Raw genomic sequence first — 23361 nt, 5'->3', positions numbered from 1 at the left:
GCTATGAATACGTCCGAATCTTTAAAAAAAAACATCAAAACTTCAACGTAAGCCAGCGTTTTACAAACATTTTAATACGTTGCCATCGCTGGCTAAAACGTCAAGGTGTGACCGGGCCTTTGCGTGAAATGTTTCCACATTTTGAAATGGCCATGTGCATTCAACTTTGACAACACTGAAAAAGGTTTTCCAAACATAAACTCACTTAATATGGACTTCTTTTTCCCAAAGAAGAAAAAGCAACTGCAGACACTTACAATAATATATCCTGTTACTTTCACAAATAACTCGAATAATAACGCCTCTGAGAAATCTGAAAAAAAAATAATTCACTTTTGAAAAAGATTTCTCAGAAAACCGAAGGAGAGGCCCCTGAATATATCCTGAAAATTTGGTGTCGATTGGCCCAAGGGTGTCAGTGTATTCACTCTGGACAGACTTACAGAGACATACACACTTTCGCTATTATTTATTGAAAAAAAAAGTTTATCCTCGGCCATACATTCCATCCATACATTGGGACCATACTCCATACAGAGCATCAGTGCTACCAAAACAGTTTCCTGGGCTATTGGGCACAATCCTGGATGGGTCGCTGCTCCAACAGAGCAGGAGGCTCAATCATGGCAAGTTGCTCACATGGCTCAATCATCCCAGCAAGCTAGTACTCATTTTGCCAACTTCAGAAGTTGGACAGGCTGAGTCAACCCCACCTGGAATTAATTCAACAGAAAAGCAGGATTTGAACTCAGAATCCTAGGATCCCAAACCCACCACACTAACTATTAAGCCAATACCAGGCATGCATAGATTGGCAGTGACCAATAATACTAATTCATTGACATCAATTGAGTGTGAATGACGATCGTGAAGCGACGTTAACAATTCTCTACCTTGCACTCCAGGCCCAAACACCATAGGTGGTAAAGCTGAAAGTGTTGTGCAAGCCTGTGGAATGACTCGCAAATGGCAGACACTGGCAAGGTGTAAACAAAACAAAAATAAAGTTTATTGGAGAATACTTCTTGTTTTGACTATAAAATTGCACGTTCTTTAAAAAAACTTGTTCTTGTATTTAAATGCAAACAACACTGTTTTCCTTCACCATGTTTTGTTGGAAAATCCAGACAAGAGGTAACACAATGTCTGCCACTTTTTGATCCTTCCTTGTTAAGGTTCGAGGCAACATTGCCTGCTTGTGTGTTCTTGCAATTGGCACAACTGCTGTTTCCTTCTTAAATTTAGACTTCCCATGTGTAAGAGCAATTTGGCAGCAAAAGACCAACTGAATTGCACTCAAGCACAAACATTTTGCTGAAGTTTCTCAGAAAATCGTTTAGTAGAATTCATCAAGATCAAGCTGTTCAAATTCCTTCAACCCCAAACTCGAGCAGTTCCGAGCAAATACTCTTCCTGTATAAATCCGATACCTTTTAAACATCTTTTATCTTACAAAGGAAGAAACGGGCTCACGACGACATGATATATTCAAATAAAGACACCTTCAGTAACTTCATAATCCTGAACTTCAAATGGTTTGTTCTTCTCTTCTTTGCTTCCAAGACAAAAGCCTGTGTTGGGAGTTGATCCTCATGTCGCTTTCGTCACCGTGCTAGTTTGAGCCATCAAACTCATTCAAAGTAGAACATGTTGTTTTCTCTCCAAGAAAAATTTAACTCTCAAGCTTCAAAAACTATACCTCTGCATCACCTGCTTCTGCTAGAATAAAAGCTTCAGTTTGAAGATATCCAAGTCTTTCCCTGGAAAATCAGAGCTACTTACAGTCTACAAGACTTTTTTCCATGGCTCAATGGAGTATGGACTGGTAACACAGCAATACCTCTCTTTCTCTCTAGATTCTGTGGAATCTAAAGCTCTCAACTTTATTGGAATCTCCTGCGATAAAACTGAAGCATAAGGTCAGTTGCTTTCACATCACATGTAGGTTGGTGGTCTCTGTTTTCTACAGTCTATTCTCCAACATTGGTCCCTCTGCTCGCTCAGTCATCCTGATCTATTACAGGATACACACATTGTTCCAGTAACTCCCTTCCGGTAAAACTTCAAAAATCTTGGCTTTCTGCACACCTCAACTCTTTTGTTTCTAGTTTCTCCTGTCTGTGGGACCACCTTCCAGAGGCCATTCTTTCTCACTGTTCCCTCCAGTACTTCAAGCAGGCATTGAACCACCACCTCTTTCCATCCCCCATCAGGTCAGGTCAGTTATGGGAGCATGCGCTGGAGCAGCACGTCCTGACCCATGATCTTTATTACCTCCATTAACCCTTCCTAACGCCTGTCTGTCTGTCTGTCTGTCTGTCTGTCTGTCTGTCTGTCTGTCTGTCTGTCTGTCTGTCTGTCTGTCTGTCTGTCTGTCTGTCTGTCTGTCTGTCTGTCTGTCTGTCTGTCTGTCTGTCTCTCTCTCTCTGTCTCTCTGTCTCTCTGTCTCTCTGTCTCTCTGTCTCTCTGTCTCTCTGTCTCTGTCTCTGTCTCTGTCTCTGTCTCTGTCTCTGTCTCTGTCTCTGTCTCTGTCTCTGTCTCTGTCTCTGTCTCTGTCTCTCTCCTCTCTCTCTCTCCTTGCTAGTTATGACCAATTGTTGCCCCGCTATCCACACTGTCAGTTCAATTTTGCTCTTCCATGAGACTCGCTCTTAGAGAGAGAGAAAAGCTATTTCTCTGTCTTTGTCATTCAGCCGAATCACTTTGTCCTTTTATTCCACGTTTCATCCCAACAAAATCAGCAATCTTGAATGCAAGCTCAATTGTGTTTTGCCAATGTCAAGCAATTAAGGAAACATGATCATTCATTGCAATGAGCATCAGATCACACTCCTCTTTCAACTCCAACACATCTTTCATTGTCTTTGCATTCATTCGGGTTCTTCTACTTCCCACCTGCTATTATACAGACTATAACACAGATAGTAAAATGTATCTTACCACAAGCATGTGGGGAATACAATGATTTATCTGAACCTCACTTACCAATGTGATGGACTGCGACTCTCAGCTCATCATCTATGAGCTTTTTGCCACTGCTTTTGCTGGTTTACTCATACATCACTCAGAGGAGATTTAAGTTACAGATGTTTTGTGGATTCTACAGCAAAGGGACAATGGATGTCTCAAACCATTTGCATCGGTATTGATGCCACCGCCATGCTGCCAAAATCCAAATGATTAGTGCCCTTGGTTGCTTGCAGGAGAGAATTAAAATAAGGCCCAAAGCAAAAATGTTTCATCCAGTACACAGAGGATTCTTTCAATATAATGCTCAAATGTAAATTAGTGCAGGTCGTAACAGACATTTTGGTTTCAACTCCGGCCCTGAATCTTCGAGCCTAAAGCAAGACCTCTTTCAGACCTCTTAAGCTGCAACAAGTGAGAGTTGCCTTCGAGGATGTTGGAAAGATTCCACAATGGATGGCAATGTCCACAGAATTATTTATCCAATCACATTTCGACTAACTAACAACAGCTCAAACAAAAACAGGTGCTTCCTTTAAGCTCTTACACGAGCCTCAACCACCATACGAAACATTGTACAGTATTAGGGAATCTTGCACCTCATAAGTGTGATGGTAATATCCGTCCATCCATCCATTGGGACCATACTCTGTGCAGAGCGTTGGTGCTGCCTAAGCAGTCTCCTTGGCTATTGGGCACAATCCTGGACGGGTCGCCACTCCGACACAGGATACCGGCAAGCTTGTACTCATTTTGTTGACCTCAGAAGGATGACAAGCAGAGTCAACCCCACCTGGTATCAATTCAACATCTGAGTGGGATTTAAACTCAATATCCAAGGATCCCAAGCCCACCACCCTAACCATGGAGCCAACACCAGGCATAGGTTTGTTTTATGCAGTCGATTAAATCACTTATGTGAGAGCCTGTTTGAAATGGTGAAAACATCACACCCTGTATTCAGTTTTCACCATCATTATGATAACAACTTGCATTTGCTGGCTTCAGAAGGCACTTGTTATGACGTTGTAACCTGTTCGACATGGCCAATTATCTTATGCAACTACGGAATAGGCTTCACCTGATTATTATTCTCATCCGATCATTTGACTCGTGCTGTGGACCAATTTAAAATCAGATACACATAAATAAATACGAGTTCCCTTCCAAGTACCTTCAATGCAGGAGGCCAGTAGGTCCATCAAGCCTGCACCATGTTTGCTTATCAATGATCTATCCTTTTAAAATGTTGAACATCAAACAAGGAAGCAGCACATATCATTGTTTAAGTCTTTCGTACGACTCAGCCATGTTTCAGACTGCCGACCTCTCAGACTCAAAGCTGACAACTCCAACCATTACCCCATCAGGTCTGGCTATTATTGTGTTTATTTGTCCGTTGTGTGTTAATGTCCTTGTAATTCATGTGCAACCAGTAATGTCCTTTTATTGTATACACAAGAGTTTTTTTTTTTCACAACTTTTCAGTTAAGTCCCTTAATTAGACTGTAAACTCGAACGAGTCCCCTCACTCACCTTCCATTCCCAAGATTTAATGGATTTTTCAAGTTAACATCCTCCATATTCACCATCAAAATCTCTTCAACCGTAGATTACATCTGATTTATCCCAAGTAGCATTGCTTGCTTCTGCTTTTAACTTGTCCTGTGTTTTAGTCTCTGTTGTCCTTTTGTTTGTCCCCACTCACCACCCTCTGTCAGACTCGTTCATTCTTACTCCTAAATTCTGAAAGGTCCATTAAAATTATTATTGTCCCCTCCGACAAGGTCATTAGAATGAGCTCCATCTGACCGATCATCCGTCCATGTACTTTTGTGTGCACGATATCTCAAAAAAAACATTGACCATTTATCGTTCATATTGCAGATATCCATTCCTCATGACATTATCTCAACCGGATTAGATCATATCATGGCTGTGATTGGCTGATTTATGTTGTCTTGGCAACCATCTCGGTAACTTGGCTTGTGTGCATGATATTTCCAAAACCATTCAATATCTAGCTTTCATATTATATCAATCTATTCCGCATACCACCCAAAAGGTGGGGGACCGAGAGAATCAGCTACTTGTACCATTTCATTTCGTTACAGCAAGTCACATAATTTGGGTGTGTTCCTCTGTTGTTGTATTGTAGGACTGTTTGGAAAGTGAAAATGTAAGAAAAAAAATGTAAGAGTGTGGAGAATACAATGGGGGTGAGTTTAACATTTAGAGCAGAAAGGTAGCATGTAATGTATCTGAATAACCACAAGAAATGCTCCGAATGAATCAGAATCATGGTTCACACGGCACAATCACCTTCGGGGCTTCCAGGGTATGCGGAAATATCATCCGTGCTCCAAGACATGATGGGTTCGATCATAAGGATTGAGAGAGGTGGCAATAATGCAACTGAACCACGTATGGTTTACATGACAAACCCACGAGTGGTCTCTGAGGCATCAGTTAGAGCATCACCGGGAAACAAGTTACAATCGAAATGCTAAAATTCTCCATCATTGTAAAAACAAAAAATCAACTCGTGATGCATGCCGCTTCCACGCTCCCCTATGAAGTCGGTTCATGCAAGATGAAAGGCTTATTTATGATCTGTATGAACCAGCAGTTTGTAGGTACAGTGTGGGCTTGATTGGGACGGTCTGTTATTATTATTATTATTATTTTTTTTAAATCAGGAAATAAGTTTTAAAACGACTGCTGAATATCATTCCTTCATTTGATGAACAAGAAAGGTGTCTGTATTCTGGCTGAACTTGAACATTTGTGGATTTGGCATAGTCTATATGCTGCACAGGGTTGGCAGGATGGCATTGAGGTATGCACACCCACCTCTAAGCTCTCTAGTCTGGGTTTAAATCCCGACCCAGCTATGAACTGTCATCCTGGTGTTTCACGGGCAGGGTGATTCATCAATGTGTGTGCCGTCCCTATGATGGACGTTAAACTGGGTGACCCGTCTGTCGACATGAGTTGGTGGACGTGAAAGATCCCATGGTGTCCTTCTTGAAAAGTAGGCGAGCTATCGCTGGTAACATGAACAAATTACAAATTCCTGCCATAACTCACGCTGCGAAGGCAATGGCAAACCACCCAGCATAACCATTGACAAAAAACAGCTTCAGCAGCACAGACGCTCTGTAGCAGAGTATGTTTCATGATTAATATAATTCCAAAGTCCACAAAGACTTATTTTGAGTTGATCGAAGTCATTTAATCCATCCTATCTGCTTCGTACCTTAAAAAGTTCACCCACAAAATGCTTCTACACAAACATGGAATACAAACACCCATGTGAGAACTCCTGCCTTAACACCTCGATGTAACGTGAACACACAACTGTCATATTTGAAAGGGTGCTGTAGGGTTAAAGGTTAGATAGGAGGTACAAGGAAGGGGAAAAGGGGGAAGATGGCTTGGAGGGATGGGGATGGGGAGGGGGGATTTTGATGGAGAGTACAGGAGATGGGTGACATGTTTATCAAACATGTAATAATCCACATTGGAATTCTTATTGACGACATTTTTTGTGAGTACTGTAGCTTGTGCCAGTTTTGCCTTATCCATAGGGTTTGCATCGTTGATGTTAAGTTATAATGCCAGAGAAGGCCTGGAGCCATTACAATGCACACCTTGTGTCGGCAACAGGATCCCAGTGAGGTTATAGCTTCTAATCCAAAGGAAGCTGTCACATGGTGGTCCGTATGTCATGTTATATACAGCCCGCTAGCGAATGACATTCCACGTCGTTGCGTTACAAGTAGCTCACCGTTACGGGCACGAGAGAGTGCACCAAGTATGGTAGTGAGCACACGGGCTCACGAGAGGCCCCAAAAACTGACAAGAGGGCAGTCGTTTTGTTTGTGTGTGTGTGTGTGTGTCGTCTCAAGAGTCCATGTTTTCTTTTCCGTGTCTTGTCAGCTGCTATGTTCATGAGGTTGGTTTGTACTGCGAGTAAAAAAATAAAAACGCAGTACAGATATGTTATTACAACATGTATTGAAAAGAAAATGTACACAGGCAGTACCAAGATGTCACCCTGGAGTTTTACCATCATCATCACAGTTTAACTTCTCACGTCATCTTCAACACGTAGAGATCTTCTGCACCTGTGGCCATAACCAGCTGTTTCTTTTTTTATTGACCAGTCTTCTTTTTGGAAGCAATGAAGGTTTTTTTCAGTTGCATTATTAATTTACATGGCTATCGGCCATTTTTTTTTTTTCCTCGCAGGTTTGGCAGTTTGCAGACCGAGCGAGACTTGCCAATTTCAGTATCTTACTCATACTTAAGTTCGACCCTGGCCAAAGAATAACCATGTCAGATGAGTAAGAAGAATTGAATAACAAGCATTAGTCAGTTTTAGCTTTATGTGAAAAACAGTTTCATCCTCAGAACAAACATTTTCAAGGAATGCTGTGAAAAGCAATTGCCTGCGAGGGCCGTTCAAAAGGTTCTTGGAACGAGACAGTCCAAGAATGGCCAATGTTTATGTTTCAGTATACAAGAATATGTAACTAGAACTACGTTGTCGATGGCACACCATCGCATATTCCCGCGCGCGCTGCTTTGTCCCATTAACGCAAGGTGAAATTTTATCTTGCAAAATGGATTGACTATTCTTTTCTATTTAATGTGCTTTATGACCAAAGACTTACTATGTTTTCTAAATCAGAAGTCATTGCAAGCATGCCAACATTTCATGAAACATTAATTTAACACTGTCCAGCAATATAGAACTGTGCATCAATTTAATCATAGGAATGAACTGTGTATAATATTAATTATAATTATTCATAATCAATTAGATAAATACAGTAAAACCTGTGATTGCTTGCCACTCATGGGGGCCACATAAGTAAGTTCTTTATAAAAGAATTTACCATGTACAATGGTAAATACACTTAAAAAAAAAATCAGCCCCCACGACCCCACCCCCTCTGGCCCGGCCCCGAGGGGTCATCTCAAAAATCCGACAGTGTTGTGCACTTCCTCATACATATATCTACTATGTCCCAACGTTTCAAGTTCCTATCTCAAACGGTGTAGGAGGAGCTATTTTGACCCCCAATCTGCTAAGCACCCCCTACCTCCCCAAGCACCCTCTGATCATCATGTGAAAAAAATATGTTGTTAAATGTATAACTCATGAATACGTTTCATTTAAAAAGCGATAAGACAATTTTATTTTTTAATCGACCCCCATGACCCCAACCCCTCTGGCCCTTGCAGAGTGCACCAAGCCCTTGGGGGTCATATCAAAAATCCAAAAGTGTTGTGCACTTCCCCATACATATATCTACTATGTCCCAAAGTTTCAAGTTCCTATTTCAAACGGTGTAGGAGGAGTTACAGGGTAAGACAGACAGACGTATGGACGTACGGACGGACGGACGTATGGACGTACGGACGGACACAATCACAATATTACCGCTTTTCTTCCAAAGCGCGGGAATTATTAGTAAAAATAATACAAAATCCGAATTATATGTACTTTTACAGTGCTCTTGCAGATTAACATGAACCCCTGATTGTACACAACCTACATTTTAACAATCTGCGACACAAACACAATCAAATGGACGACATATATCAGTATTTGTTAGCATTAGCTTGTTGGCTTAATCGTTCGGGTGGTAGGTTTGGGATTCTATCAGGATCCTGGGATCCTGAGTTCAAATCCCCCTCGGCTGTTGAATTAATACCAAGTGGGGTTGACTCTGCCTGTCATTCTTCTGAGGTTGGCAAAATGAGTATCGGCTTGCTGGTATCCTGTGTTGGAGTGGTGACCTTCCCAGGATTGTGCCCAACGGCCAAGGAGACTGCTTAACCCTGCGTTAGTACCCTGGGGTGTTTGGAAACCCCAATTTTTTTTAATGTCCCGTTTTCTATAGATGTGCGCACTAATATCCATTTTCTCCGCAGTAGCTTCACGATTCTGTGTGTTGAGTGCGCTCAAAATTTTTCACAGTTCTGTGGGAACTCTTGTGAGAGGTAGACGTCATTTCTCAGTGTGCGGAGAGACAATACCTCAGGGTACTAACAAGGTACTGAAAAAATAAGCCTGAAATTCCTCAGGAATTCTTAGAGACAAAGAACAGATGTAATTATGACAGCATATTTGCTTTCACAGACAAAATGACACCAGTTTCATACATCCCGCAGAGTAAGAAGAAGAAAAATGTTCTTGTCAGCAGCATGCACTATGATGACAAAATTGACCCAAATTCTGGAGGTAAGAATAAACCAGAAATTATCAAAAAGAAGGTTCCCTGTATGCCCAATGCCCCCACAACCCCACTCGTCACAGGGGGCAAAGAGATGTGCATTCTGTCCCAGGTCACGCGATCATAAAGTGAAAACAGTGTGTAACCAGTGTGGTAAACATGCGTGTAAAGAACACAGCAAGTTGACTGTCAGTCGCATCGAGTGCCAAAATACTATATCAGGTGATGAAAGTGAGTGATGAGGATATTTCTGCTGTAGCTCATGAGTTTTGATAAATTTTGTTTTCCATTATTGTCTTGATGTATTTATGTACTCATGTACTATGAAATCAAACTGAAATATAACAATATGTATCATCCTGCATACGTTCACTAAATAAATGACTTGAACTTCATGCTAGTTTTGCTTACATGCTTCATTTAAAAATTTAAAAGTTGGGGTGCTCAAACACCCCAAGGTACTAACGGCATAAAAAAAAACCATGGTACTAATGCAGGGTTAAGCAGCACCAAAGCTCTGCACAGAGTATGGTCCCAATGGATGGATGGTCGCATGTCCTTTGGCATCATACGTTGCTTGCACCAGTGAAGGCATAAAATCGATGGTATTCTGTACGACAGACAGCTTGATCCAGATTTAGTTGCAGCCCTTGCATATGTTTTGGCTGGGCTTGCTTTTTTTCCCCCAATTCCCAGGCATGTTTGATGGTGTTCAATGTCAGGAATCTTCGGTGCCCAGGGAAGAAGTTGCAACCAATTCCATCTCTTCCAGGCAGAGGTGGCTCCAGATATATGACAGTTGGCACCATCTTCCAGCAGTAAATGTGTTCCTCACTTACTTCAAGATGCCTTGTTGACACACAATGAACCCTCTAAGCACATTTAGCAAAATCTGGAATAAGTTGTCAAACAGAATATCAATGATTCGATGCCTTTACGGATACTCACATAATATGCTCCCGGATACTCACGTACATAGTCCATTACTCATTTTGATTAAACTGGGACCAAACCAACACCACTGAATAGGGCAGGTTATGTTTGTTGGAAAGTTAATGGAAGTTTTGTTTTTGCCTCTGACATTTGACTTCAGCACCGTTAAGGCTGCTCCATTACACTTACTCATTTAAATATAAGATGGAAGAACAGTTATTCGACCCTTCCTGCATATGTCCTCCTGAGATGCCACCATTATGAGTGCTAACGGCAGCGGCAGCAGCAGGAGCGATTCAAGGACCTAGTGTTGTTTCTCTGCTGCTGCAAAAAGCAATGGCTGAGGCAACGCAAGTGAGGGAATGACTAATGGCAGAGACAGTCTTGAGGACCAAAATAAGCGAATGCTTGAAAGGGTCAAGCAATATACCTTGAGTGACTTTTATTTTGCTGCGGCTTGTAAAGGAGGGTGGGAGATGTTTCAATATTTGGTTGCTGGGCTGAGGAAGCATATAAAATTTTAAAACTCCTCATTAGCTCTGCCACCGAAGGTGGATGTAGGTTATGTTTTCACCTCTGTCTGTCTGTTTGTTTGTTATCTTGCCAAAACGAAGTTTTTGCAAGATATGTGAGTCAGCTTGTATGTTTTTTTATTATCTTGCCAAAACGAAGTTTTGCAAGATATGTTAGTCAGCGTGTATGTTTTTTTTGTTTGTTTTGTCTGTAATCACGTATAAAAAATTCTGCAGAGCACAGTTATCATCGGAAATTTTTGTAACTTCGCATATCAGAGGCCTATGGAGGTCCCTTTCAGTGCACAAAAATTTTGAAGGTCAAGGTCAAAGGTCAAGGTCAATTTGGCGCAAATCAGGGGAGTTGACGAAACCCTTATTTTTTGAGTAATTTTGATCGGATCGTCTTCAAACTTCATGGGAATATAGTTCATGGTCTGGCGCTCAGCTGATTAATTTTTGGTGGCGATTGGCCTTGACCTTCATATGTTTTTTTTTTTGTTTGTTTTTGTTTGTTTTGTTTTTTTGGTCTGTAATCACGTATAAATCACTCTGCAGAGCACAGTTATCATTGGAAATTTTTGTAACTTCGCATATCAGAGGCCTATAGAGGTCCCTTTCAGCGCATAAAAATTTGAATGTCAAGGTCAAAGGTCAAGGTCACTTTGTCGCAAATCAGGGGAATCGACGAAACCCTTATTTTTTGAGTAATTTTGATCGGATCGTCTTCAAACTTCATGGGAATATAGATCATGGTCTGGCGCTCAGCTGATTAATTTTTGGTGGTGATTGGCCTTGACCTTCATGGTTAGCGCCTCAGGTCAAACATATTTGACCCTAAGGTCAAATTTTCAAGTTTTAGGAACCATATCGTGTAGTACCTCAAATTGAACATCTTGATGAGTGCTTTCTAGATATGTCAAGCTTGAGACATTATGACGTCATTTGGTGACGTTATGAGGCAAAAGCATATTTTTCATGGTTACTCTGTAGAACGATTCTCATCAGAATCTCTCGTAGGCAGATATTCCTCAAGGAGTCGCTCCTGGTGGATAGCAGCTCTGTTCACCTCAGTGTGACATTGGTTTATTTTTTGTTTGTTTGTTTGTAACTTGCAAAATCGAAGATTCACAAGTATATTGGTTGGTCTGGTCTGTGATTGTCTGTCTGTTTGTTTGTCTTTATGTCAATCGACTACAGGTCAGAATTTTGAACCGATCTTCACGAAACTTCACCAAATGGTAGAGTTGGTCATAAGTAAGAAGCATATTGCTTTTGAGCTCAAAAGGTCAACATAGGTCAAAGGTCAACAACTTTGTCAAATTTCTAAAATCATCAATTTTCATCTGATTGACTTGAAATTTGAAGAGTATTTACACATAAGATCACTGAATTCAACCACTAATTATTTTAGAGGTCAACATAGGTCAAAGGTCAACAACTTAGATGCAGTTTTTAAAATCCTTAATTTTCATCCAATTGATTTGAAATTTCAAGAGGATTTGCATATCAGGTCACTGAAATCAGGCACCAATCATTTTTATGGTCCAATTTGTTTAAGGGATTCTGCAAGCATCGTGCTCTGCACATTTTTCTTGTTTTACCTGCAGGTCAAATTTTTACTCCTATCTTCACAAAATTTCACCACCTGGTGGAAGTAGTGACAAGGTGGAGGCTTATTGTTTCAAGGTCTGAGGTCAAGGTGACATAAATCATCACTTTTCAACCGATTCACTTGATATCTATGTATATACCAGGGTGTTCCAAAAAAAAAACCTGGACAACTTGTTTGTTAAGATATTAAGAACCACAAATGATGCAACGATACCCTTTGATTTATATGACACAGAAACTCATAATGGTTTGTGCACACTATCAATGCAGTTCAATGTGAGCTCCGTTTGTTGTACGCAGGACAATAATACGGTACGCGAGTTCTTGCCATGTTCAGCTCAGCATGTTTGCGTCCACCACTGTGCATGCAGCTGTGATCCGAGAACGAAGATCCTGCAGGTTTGCCACCTTGGTGTTATGGACAGCATCTTTGACAAACCCCCACAGAAAAATCATCAAGGGGGGTTGGTTGGTGATCGTGGGGGGCAGGTGGTTGGTTCGTCTCAGCCAACCCAGCGACCTGGAAAATCTTCATTCAGGACGGCTCAAAACGACTAAGGCTCAATGAGGGGAAGCGCCATCCCGTTGAAAAATGATATCGGGTTACAGGTGTTCAATTAGTGGGAAGGCGAATCCTTCCAACATGTTCATGTAAATTGTTGAGGTCACTGTATCTTCCACAAAGAAAAACGGAAACATGCTGAGCCGAACATGACAAGAACTCGTATACCGCCTTGATGTCCAGCGTGCGACAAACGGAGCTCACATTGAAGTGTATTCATGATTTTCACAAAACTGTTTGCGTTTCTACATTAAATAGACCAAAGGGTGTTGTTGTATCATTTGTGGTTTTTAATATATTAACGGCCAAAGTTGTCCGGGTCTTTTTGGAACACCCTGTACTGTATATAAAACTGAAAAGCACAAGTGGACGGTGAACCTTCATCGAGGTGAAATCTTGGTCAACCCTTGTGAGTATGTCTATTAATTACGTCCTGTTTGAATGCGAGTTAGACCATGAGTACATCTATTTATTACTTATTATTGGACTTTGACTGCATCTATAAATTACCTCGATTAATTATGGACTTTTGGAACATACCTTTTACACATGTACACCTTCAGATCCCTTAAACCGTTTAGACCCCTTTAAACCATTTCAAAACGTTTATACCCTTTGGACCTTTTAAGACCGTTTATGCCCTTTAAACCTTGCACTCTTAATACCCCCAAAGACCCTTTAAGACTCCAAAGACTCTTTATATCCCTAAGACCCTTTCAGGCCAATTTTAGGCCCCTAAGACCCTCAAGACCCTTTCGACCTTTTATAACCTTCAAGACCCCAAAGATGCTCAAGATCCTTTAGACCCCTAATATCCTTGAGACCTTTTAAGACCCCAGGACCCTTAAGACCCTGAATACCTATTAGGACCCCAATACCCTGTAGACCCTATATACCCCATTAGAACACTTAGTCCACTAAGACTTTTCGACCCCGTTTGACTTTCTGTCTGAGGGCCTTCTGCAATAACACTTCAGGCTCACCACTCATTATCAAAAGGCCCCCCATTGGTAAACCACTTTAGTACCAAGCTTAGAGGGCAGAACATATTGTTGTGGTTTCTCACCACTCCGGCGTGTGAGCAACCGCTTTCAACTAATTGCAGCCGCGCGCCCACCAGACGTGGCAAACCTAGTCGCAGCTTTCGGATCAACGCCGAAATCCAGCTACGGGTGTGTTTTTAATCACACCGTAAATCAGCCAACTATTCTGTCCACACGCGACAGGGTCCGATCACCGAATTGTCGATTTACCTAAGTGTGCGCGTAGACAGAAATGCCTGGGATTTATACCTCAACAGGACCTGCTTGGAAACAAGCCGCTTAAGCAGCTCGCTCCGTTTGCGATTTGCCGAGCGGTGTATATCGCCAAGCCCCGCCGGATCTGATTACTTTATCGGCTATTTAAAAGCCAGCTAATATCCCGAACGCAATACGGCAGCTCAATTGAGGGAAAGGACGCAACGAACAGGTGAACATTCACACAATGACATTTATTTGTACACACGTAAGCAGTCATACACGTATGCAATCAAACACGTAGGAAATCATGCAGTCAGTAAAGCAATGCAGGAACGAGCAAGACAAAGAACTACAACCGTTCTATTTATTATGTACACTTATTACAATTCTACTTAAGGACATGGCACCACAACGTTCATACAAAGAAAACCCCAGGAAAGAAAAGGGCAGAACTGGACCCGTAGGCCTTTAATATCCACGGAGCTGTGGTGACCGCAAGAACTCCGAGAGGCCGTGCTGGTTACCTGTCACCCTCGTGGTGACTCACTGGGCCCTGGTTCCTCAAGGTAGCGTTCTGGGCCCTGTTCTTTTTCTGTTTTTCATCAATGATCTCAACGACTTTCCAGAAAATCCTCTTTCTCTCTTTGCTGATGACTTCACCCTCTGCCGTATCATCTGTCATCCCTCAAACCAGCATGCCACAATTTCTTCGCTCTCTGCATTTCTGGATAAAATCACAAACTGGTCCAACACGTGGAACATGTCTTTCAATCCTGACAAATCTCACAATGTCTCTCCGAAAGGACCGTTTGGAACCCCTCCTTACCCCCCAACTACTTTCTCAAAAATCCTCTGGAAGAAGTCCTTTCATTCAAGCTTTTGGGTCTCACTATCTGCCATGACCTTTCCTAGGAAAGCCTCATTTCCAACTTGGCTTTCAAAGCCAGTCGTCGACTGGGAATCCTCCATCATGCAAAGTCCTTCCTCGGTCCACATACAAAGCTTTCGTCCGCAGCCTGATGGAGTACTGCTCTCCCCTCTGGGCTGCTCCTGCCTCTCACCTTTCTCGGCTTCACGCTATGGAAACCAAGGCATTTCGGATCATTGGTTTCTCCCGCGATAAGGCCGAGTCTTTGGGCCTCTCTCTCTCTCACCACAGGGAGGTCGGTGGTTTTTCCGTCTTCTCCCATCTCTTCTCCGTTCTCGCCCCACCCCCCCCCCCCCCCCCCCCGTCCAGCATTGAGGACCTCCATCCATTGTTGGGAGAGCAGAAGCAGATTCGCTCCCTCCCACATTCGTGCTTTGTTTGTGATTTGTCCTCACCATATTTCCGCAGGGCTCTTAAGGTCCGCCAACAACCCCCTTCTGGCAAAACTACCAAAATCACGAATCACTGTTCACCTACACTCTTTCAATCCTCTTTGTCCCCATCTTTGGAATCAACTCCCTCACTTTGTTGAATCCCATTCTTCCCTCCAGGCCTTAAAAACAGCTGTTCACCACCACCTCTGATTGTCCCCCATCCAAATCCTCAATCTTTTCTACCCCCGTTAATCCACCCCAAATCCACCTCCTTCAAATTCCCTGCTTTCTTTCCTGAAAGTCCCTGTAATGTCCATCTTGTATTCCCCATGTTCCCCTCTCCACCCCTCTCCCTTCCACAGATCTCCTCATGTATCTGTTCCCCACTGTTTTGTCCTTCCCACTCCCACCCCTCTTGTCTCATGCCCCCCTCGCTGTGCATTGTGTGTTAGCTCTCATACAAGCCTCCACAAGGTATACAAAAGAATATGTATTTTTAAACACCAAACATGAGTTTTTGATTCTGTGAACCTTTAAGCTGGGTTTCCCATTTGCTAGCATTGTTTGGTGGATGTAGAGGATCCCACAGTGTCTTTCCTGAAGAGTAGGCAATTTATCTCCAGCACCCTGAACAAATTCAAAAGTCCTTTCTGGACTGTGAGTAGCAAGTGGTCCGGTCTGGTCTTCCCCAGTGTCCCTTGCCACCAGTTTCTGCCACTTGCCATCTCAGTGTGTGGTTGCTGCCTGGGCAGCAGGTTTTTCACACCATACGTATACAAATTCACATGTTAGTTCCTAAGTTTCATGTGAACGGCCTTCTTGGGATATTGAACTGACATGTAGCGATGTTCTAATTACAGTGGATGTGTTGACTTCGTGGTAACGATGCCAAAGTTGTATCACAGAGGTTGTGGTTGACATCCAGCTGAAGGCAACATTATTAAGGATTTGGATTCTAAGCTTATGGTCAGGTCAGGTCAGGTATGGGAGCATGTGTCAGAACAGCGCGTCGCTGCGTCCACTTTCCGCCAGTACTCCAGGGGCCTCCGTCTGGCCTTCCCCCAGGCAGATGCCAGGCCCATCCCCATCTCCTTGAGATGATGGTCAACCTGCTGCAACCACGAGGCACGTGGTCGGCCCATTGGCCTCTTCCACTCACGAGACTCCCTCGCTGAGAGAATCTGGTGAGCAGGATCAGCGTCAGGAAAACGAGCCACATGTCCATACAGCCGCAACTGACGCTCACGGACCATGCAGGTAACAAATCTCATCCGAGTCTCTCTGCAACCGCTCGTTGGACACAAAATCTGACCAGCGATAGCCAAGGATTCTCCGAAGAGACCTGGTACCAAAGGAATTAAGTCTCCGTCTCAGATCCTTGATCAGAGTCCAAGTCTCGCATCCATAGAGCAAGACTGGAAGCACCAAGGACCTGAAGACTCGGACTTTCGTCCTCCCGCACAGGTACTGGCAGCGCCACACCCCATGATCCAGTGAATCCAGGACTCCACAGGCCCGACCCAGACGTCTATTGACCTCTGACTCACAGCAAGTAGAGACAAGCTTATGGATTGCAGGATAATTACCATATTGCTATAAGATTATTGGCAAAAAACCCAGTGGGATCACCACTGAACTTCAGAAAGAGGAATGTTTAGGCCAACCGCAGCTCATCTGGTCTACAGAGACATGACAAGTAAATAGACACCTTAAATTTATTCATTTCATCTATTTTAAGCAAGTTTTACTCAGTGATTTGTACTAATATTCAACTATTTATTTGCAGAAACGAGTTCCTGGGTCTTGTACGACAATTAACTGTGCCTCGAACCCAGGGAGCACACGACCTTTCCGATTTTCAAAGAGGACGAATTGTTGGGGGTTCTGCTTTCTGTTGTTAATCAGGTGATTGTGAAATTCACCAGTGAAGGCAAGGAATCCACAGCTTCCTGTTCTGGTCGATCTGGTCCCTCAGAAATATGTCTTTGAGCTGTCAAGCGGTCCATTGAGAAAACTCCCCGTTGCAAGGCAGCGGATGTTGCAGAGGAGGTCCAAGTTAGCTCAAGAACTGCCATGCGGTACCTTCATCAACTGGGCTACTATGGGAGAGTAGCTCGGAGAAAACCTCTTCTTCGACCAGCCAACATTCAACGGAGAAAGAAGTGGGCTGACACGATGGCCACCAGTCCCTTGGAGTTTTGGCAAACTGTTATTTTTTCAGGTGAGTCCCAATTTACTCAATTTTCTGACAGTGGACGCGTATGGGCCTGGAGACTTCCCATTCACAAGATTTCTTCGAAGCGATTGCAGCCAGCTGTCAAAACACGGTGGTTTTTCAGTGATGGTGTCAGGAGTAATCTGGAGTGCTGATCGGTCAGAGCTTGTGGAGTGTGTTAGCAACATGAACTCTACGATATACATTTCTCTCCTTGAGGATGGACTTCTCCCTGTCTTCTCCACTGTTCAGATGGTCAAAAAACAACACTCTGGTCATGGAAGATGGAGCTCTATGCCACACTCCAAAAAGACCAAAGAATGGCAGGACAGAAATGGGATCAAGCGACTTTCATGGCCAAGTCAGTCTCCTGACATGCATGCCATTGAACACCTCTGGGCCATATTGGTTCGAGCTGTGTGGAAAAAGTCCAGGAAACCAACATCATGGGCAGATGTGAAGAATGGTGAAATCCTTCTAAATTCTTCCTTTTGCATGAAGAATGGGTAGAGATCTCACAAGAGAAAATTTCAGAACTCGTTAGTTCTATGTTTGAAAGTAAAAGCGTTAAAATCTGCAAATAGCAAGTCTACCAAATGCTCGTGTTTGTATTAAAATGGATCAAATGTTCTTCAAATGTTAAATACATAAATTATTTTAAAATCATGGTGTCTATTTACTTCTGTCGTGTCTATAGTTGTGGTGTCATTCTATGCTTTGCAGTTCAATTTCCTGTTCAATTGCCTCCAGGGCAACTTGGGATCGGCAATAAAATTTGGCCCACAAACCAAAGTGCCATCCACACCCCTCCCTCTCCCTAAATAACAGATTGTTTTTAACCTATTACCCTTGATGGTAAGTACTGAGATCAGGTTTGAATATCTTCATCCCTTAAGCAAGAGAAGAAAGAGAAAGAAAAGATATTACAAGGTTCTTGATATTGTCACAATGATTTGAACCACCACTAGAACGTCATTGTCAACGTCCTCCTCTCCTCCTCCTCCTCATCCTCCTTTCCTCCTCCTCCTCATCCTCCTCCACCAACAAAAGCTTTGAAATCCTCAGCCAGGCAGGGAGACTTAGCTATCGATACATCTCAGCGACGACAGAATGCAGAATGTCCTCCGGATGAAGATTTTAAAAATCACCGCCGATTCCCCTCGGGAACAACACTCTCCCACATTTCCAATTAACACCCAGCTTGTACATCAGTGGTCAACATGACAGCTTTTGCACCCTCTGTTGATAAGGGACAGTCAACCCGAGAAGCGGCACTTTTGTCACTCCAGGCTGCCTGTGATTGGCCAATGTGGAGTGATCGTCACCCAGAGCGCTGCCAGTTGTGGAGCATGTGCGATAAAGGCGAAGAAGTGTGCGCTGCACAATCGGACGCACGCGGCTCTGGTACCTTCCTCCATGTATAGCTCTGACTTTTATCCTCCTGAATGAACACGTGTTGCCATACATGAGTGAATGTAAACGGTGTGGAGAAAAGTTGTCGTTGCCAAGAAATTATTCGTTGTGCAATTGAAGGTAAGTGTTTTTGTTTGCACGTTCTCATGTTCTCATGGCCGGTGGAAAAGAGAGAGAGAGAGATAGAGAGATAGAGAGATAGAGAGAGAGAGATAGATAGATAGATAGATAGATAGATAGAGAGAGAGAGAGAGAGAGAGATAGAGGGATAGAGAGATAGAGAGATAGATAGATAGAGAGAGAGAGAGAGAGAGAGAGAGAGAGAGAGAGAGAGAGAGAGAGAGAGAGAGAGAGAGAGAGAGAGAGAGAGAGAGAGAGAGAGAGAGAGAGAGAGAGAGAGAGATAGAGATAGAGATAGAGATAGAGAGAGAGATAGAGATAGAGAGAGAGATAGAGATAGAGATAGAGAGAGAGATAGAGAGAGAGAGAGAGATAGAGAGAGAGATAGAGAGAGAGAGATAGAGAGAGATAGAGATAGAGATAGAGATAGAGATAGAGATAGAGATAGAGATAGAGATAGAGATAGAGATAGAGATAGAGATAGAGATAGAGATATAGAGATATAGAGATATAGAGATATAGAGATATAGAGATATAGAGATATAGAGATATAGAGATATAGAGATATAGAGATAGATATATATAGAGATATAGAACACCATCACGGCTTGCACTCGGCGATCACGTACCCGCTTCTTGCGCCGTCCGATGCAATCCAACCAAATTCGGCATCGGCAGTGTGCCCGCGAGATGTGGATTATCCCAGGGAGTATTAAGCTGGATATCCACACTACCTGTACCTCTGTGCGATCCTTTCCATACAGGTGTGCAGACTCAGAAAATGTGCGCCGGTGTGCCGACTCAATTTAACATTTTGATCTGCGGTTGCATTGCGGGTTCGAAATTGTCGGCTTTTCAGCTATGTTGTTTGTTTATCAATTTTATTGGATGGGAATTTGATTCGATTTATAAAGCTGAGAGAATTGTTCCGTTTGGGTTGACATCCGAGAGTAGAATATCTCGCAAGCATCATCAGAAAGATCATCATCACTGCGTGGTAACAATTATCACGTTTGTCAGATGTTTCACACTTTTTAATAGAGCGCAAGTCCCAGGACATTTCGCTAAATTAATCGTTTGCAAAATAACCTTTTGTGCTTTCCACATTGAAATTCATAATGCAGCGTTTGATTTTCGCCATGTTTGGGATCATTAGTACCATCGCATGTATGGATTGTAAATTCAACCTACTTAGCCTCACCTTACCTTGCGACTAACTTTATCAACTTTATCACTTGATGAATGTGGTACTGTGGTTTTTGTGTTTTTATTTTTCACGTGGATATATAATCGGCTTACGAATGGCGACTCACGTGGTTCGTCATGTGTTAATACAGCACATGATGGCACTCGTGGGAAAATGAAACCAAGGATAAAACTCTGATGCTCGAGGGTTGGTAACAGGAAAGGCAGAAACTTGACAGTTCATACGAGTTTCGTGTGCATGAGATCATGGGATGGCATGTCGTGCATGTGTTCGTCCGACCGTCCGTCTATCTATCCACAAATACTTTCAACTTCTCTGAAACTACACGTACAATTTCGATGAAACTTCACCATGTATGTACCAAAGTTTGTTCATGACATTAAAAAAAAAAAAATCGGAACCTGAGGGGGTCTATGGGGAGTTCCCCCCAAAATAGGTATTTGCTTTCTTCTCTGAAACTACACATTCAATTCTGATGAAACTTGACTACAACCTTCACCACCCGTGATGTACCAAAGTTTGTTCATGACATTAGAAAAAAATTTGTCTCAGGGTGTGTAAGAGGGGTTGCCCCCCCCCAACATTTGTATTTGCTTTCTTCTCCAAAACTACACACACAATTCCCATGAAACTTGACCACAACCTTCATCACCCATGATGTACCAAAGTTTGTTCATGGCATTAAAAAACATCGAGGTCGACGGGGGTCTACAGGGGAGTTTCCCCCCAAAAGAGGTATTTGCTTTCTTCTCAGAAACTACACACAATTCCAATGAAACTTCATAGTTAGGGAGCAAGCTTAGTTTCATTTACACTATTGAGAATGAAAGGTTTGATGGCCCTATTCTATTCAGAATGCTGGATGGAGAAATAAAATCCATTTCTTGTGTGTCGCATTGCTGGCATTTAGAGGGGGTGAACCATCAAACCCCCAAAATATTGACCTTCAATTACACTTCTGAGAACAAGGCTGAAACTCATTTTGTGGATTCTGTTCCGAGCAGTATTGAATAAAATGTAACTCAAGAAAAGAAATTCCCTGGCATTATTACTTAAGAAGGCCCCTGGGTAAGGGCCAAAAAGGGTCTCAATTACACTTTGGAGAATGAAACTGAAATTCACATTATCAGATCACCTATCCCCACTGATCACAAATTTATAACTCAAGAAAAAATATTTCCTGCCGTTTCTACTTAAGAAGGGTCAGAAGGGTCTCATTTACACTTCTGGGAATGGACCTGAAATTTGGTGAATTGATTGTATCCACATCATGGATTGATGCCATGTAACTCAAGAAATTATTTTCTCTGGCGTTATTGCTCAAGAAGCTCCTTTGGTAAGGGCCAAAAAGGGTTTCAATTACACTTTGGAGAACAAAACTGAATTTCACACAATCAGATCCCCTATTGCCACTGATCAGAAGTGTGTAACTCAAGAAAAGATATTCCCAAGCATTTTCCTTAAGAAGGGTCAATAAAGGCTCAAACAGGGTCTCAATTTTTAAGATTGGACCAGAAATTTACACTGGAAAATCCGGTATTGTCACTTATCATAACCAAAGAACAAAATTAATGTAAAACAACAGTTGATGTGAATTTTGAATAATGAAATATATTACGTAATAAACACAAATTAGATAGGTTACAATCTGAGAAGTGACAATGTCAATCTGATCATACACAAAATGAGATGAAATCATCAATACTATGCTATACCTGTTTATCATTTATCTGGAAGATCAACATGTATCGAAAAATATACATGTATGCGAATTGAAAATGTCCATTTAGGCCCTATTTATCAAATTTCTATGTTTCTAGATATCATTAGTTTTCCCATACCAGGGACCATCAGCTTTTGAGAACGTCACTTTTACAACAAACGCACGAACAGTTTTACACTCTACATTGTTAATTTGAAAATGTTCATTTCGGCCCTATCTATCAAACTTCTATGTTTCGAAACATCGTTTTCCCATACTGGTCAGGGATCATCAGCTTTTGAGAACAACGTCACTTTTACAACAAATGCACGAACAGTTTTACACTAGTATAAAGTGAAACCTTAATCTACCAAACCAATAACAACTGAACTCTGTGATCCAGTGTGAATTATCCACCAGCCCTATAAATTGACAGGTGAAATTACAGTTACAGATAAACCTACATAGTACAAGAAATAAATCAAATGCTAAAGCTACGGTAAGTAAGCCTAGATGTGTGAAATGACAACATTTTCAGCAACTTACTGTTGTGTCCATGCCCACCAATACCAACGTCTCACTCTTGTTGTGACAGCCAAAATTATATTTTAATTGCAACCACAGGAGTACCATGCAGACCTGGCTTATTGCTCTACAGTATAATTCAGTCATCGTCAGCATCGTCTACATCACTGTCAGTGTCAGAGCTGTCATCGTCAACATCAGTGTCACTGTCACGATGGTAATTTATTGGAAAAAGGCTACATGATTACGGACATCTTATCAAAATTATCAAAATCACTGCGCCGGGGGGGGGGGGGGGCATGAAATCAAAAACAAAGTGCCGTCCCTGGCGGGGCTTACTTAGAATACTAAATTGCGGCTATAGAAATTGGCAAGTTTTGATCACTTACCTTTTCATTAACACTGTGTCTTCTCAGTGAGCTAACATGATACTTGGTCAATGTCAATGTGATTTCCCTCCTCGCATTGCAATTTCCTTCAAATTGGAGGCATACTATCACTGTCACTAGGTTTGCCTTTCACTGAATCCACCCCTAGTAGTCAGCATCAACTGCACTGCTATGCTGCATGCCTGCATATCAAGACTGACATAGCCTGGTTTCAGGATAAAGTATAGCATAATATACAGTAAAAAGTGGGACACACAGATAAGCTCTAGCTACCTGTCCTCTCTCATGTTGCGGGTTGCTATGTGGAAAGCCAGGAAATATTTTCTTCAGCTATTTCTGACTAGTCATGATATAGGCTCACGATTATGTGAATTTCACTTTCTCCTCATACGTGTACTTGTGACCCTTTTT

The 23361-nt window shown here is 42.3% G+C and overlaps 1 protein-coding gene and 1 long non-coding RNA gene across 6 annotated transcripts in view; one reads left to right on the top strand and one right to left on the bottom strand.

The window, feature by feature from the left end:
• Positions 1–23361, top strand: part of LNX2 (ligand of numb-protein X 2) — a 156988-nt gene that overhangs the window by 42682 nt on the left and 90945 nt on the right. Inside the window, exon 1 of one of the 5 annotated variants that reach the window (XM_085852659.1) lies at positions 18880–19127. The exons of the other annotated variants lie outside the window; for them this stretch is intronic. The gene's annotated coding sequence lies outside the window, so the exon portion shown is untranslated. Of the gene's footprint in view, positions 1–18879; positions 19128–23361 lie in introns of those variants that run through there. 5 annotated transcript variants of the gene reach the window in all.
• The window catches only part of LOC147014584 (uncharacterized), a 67278-nt gene that overhangs the window by 40152 nt on the left and 3765 nt on the right, over positions 1–23361 (bottom strand). The gene's annotated exons all lie outside the window — the stretch shown is intronic.

Source organism: Eptatretus burgeri, chromosome 13 (genome assembly GCF_056783735.1).
Source record: "Eptatretus burgeri isolate ZD-2024b chromosome 13, Ebu_testis_v1, whole genome shotgun sequence".
Lineage (NCBI taxonomy): Eukaryota > Metazoa > Chordata > Myxini > Myxiniformes > Myxinidae > Eptatretus > Eptatretus burgeri.
This window is presented reverse-complemented; position numbering and strand designations above follow the sequence as displayed.